Source organism: Sorex fumeus, unplaced genomic scaffold (assembly GCF_029834395.1).
Source record: "Sorex fumeus unplaced genomic scaffold, SorFum_2.1 ptg000017l, whole genome shotgun sequence".
Taxonomy (NCBI): domain Eukaryota; kingdom Metazoa; phylum Chordata; class Mammalia; order Eulipotyphla; family Soricidae; genus Sorex; species Sorex fumeus.
Window position 1 is genome coordinate 1,236,565 of NW_026606074.1, and position 940 is coordinate 1,237,504.

Here is a 940-nt window from a genome sequence, read left to right on the forward strand (position 1 = left end):
CGTGGAACCATGTGGGATTCCAGGGATCAAACGCAGATTTTCTGCGTACAAGGCAAATGCTCTCCTTGCTGTGCTATCACTCTGGCCCCTGGTTATATGTTCTTCATGTAAAGGTTCTCTGAAAATTACAAGCCAATACTAAGAAAAATATATGTGCATGTATAACTTTTTAACCCAGAAGGGAGAAAGGGTTATTGGTGCAGATGAGGGTAGGTGATGGCATGGATCTACAAAAGTGATTTTGAAGCCAGCATTTTTCATCTATACTTAAGAGATGTACAGAGTATCCTTGAAATATGCTCTTGAAGATAAATAGATTTAATTTTGATAACCCATTTCTAGTCTTTTAACCTGACCAATACTGTTTTTCAATGAAATCACTCTTTTTGGGCTTGGCTTTTTGGTTCTCACCTAGCAATACTCAAGGGTTACTGTTGGCTCTACACTCAGAAGTTACTCCTGGCAGTGCTTGGGGAATTATATGGGAACATGGGATCAAACCCTTGTCAGCTGCCTGCAAGACAAATGTTCTACTCGCTGTACTCTCACTCCAGTCCTCATGAAGTCACTTTTTCATGACATGAAAACCTGCTAAATAACGAGGAAGATTCCAAATAGCAGTAGGACTCTTTTTTAACAGCTCCATAAAATTTGTCTGTCTGTCTCTCTTGCTCTCTCTCACTCTCACAAACACACACATACAGATATAATTAATGGCAGAATATGGGTAGATCTAAAGGCAATATACTTTTGTACGTGAAAGTGAATGTTTTAGGAGATCTCCTTTATCCTCCATTGTTATTAATTTCCTCAGTTATTTCTCTCTGCCTTTTCTTTCCCACCATCTCCTCCACCTACCATCTTCTATTTCATTTTACGTTGTCACACCAGCAGTGATCAGGACTAAATCCATGCTCTTGTGCTCAGGGATCACTCTCCT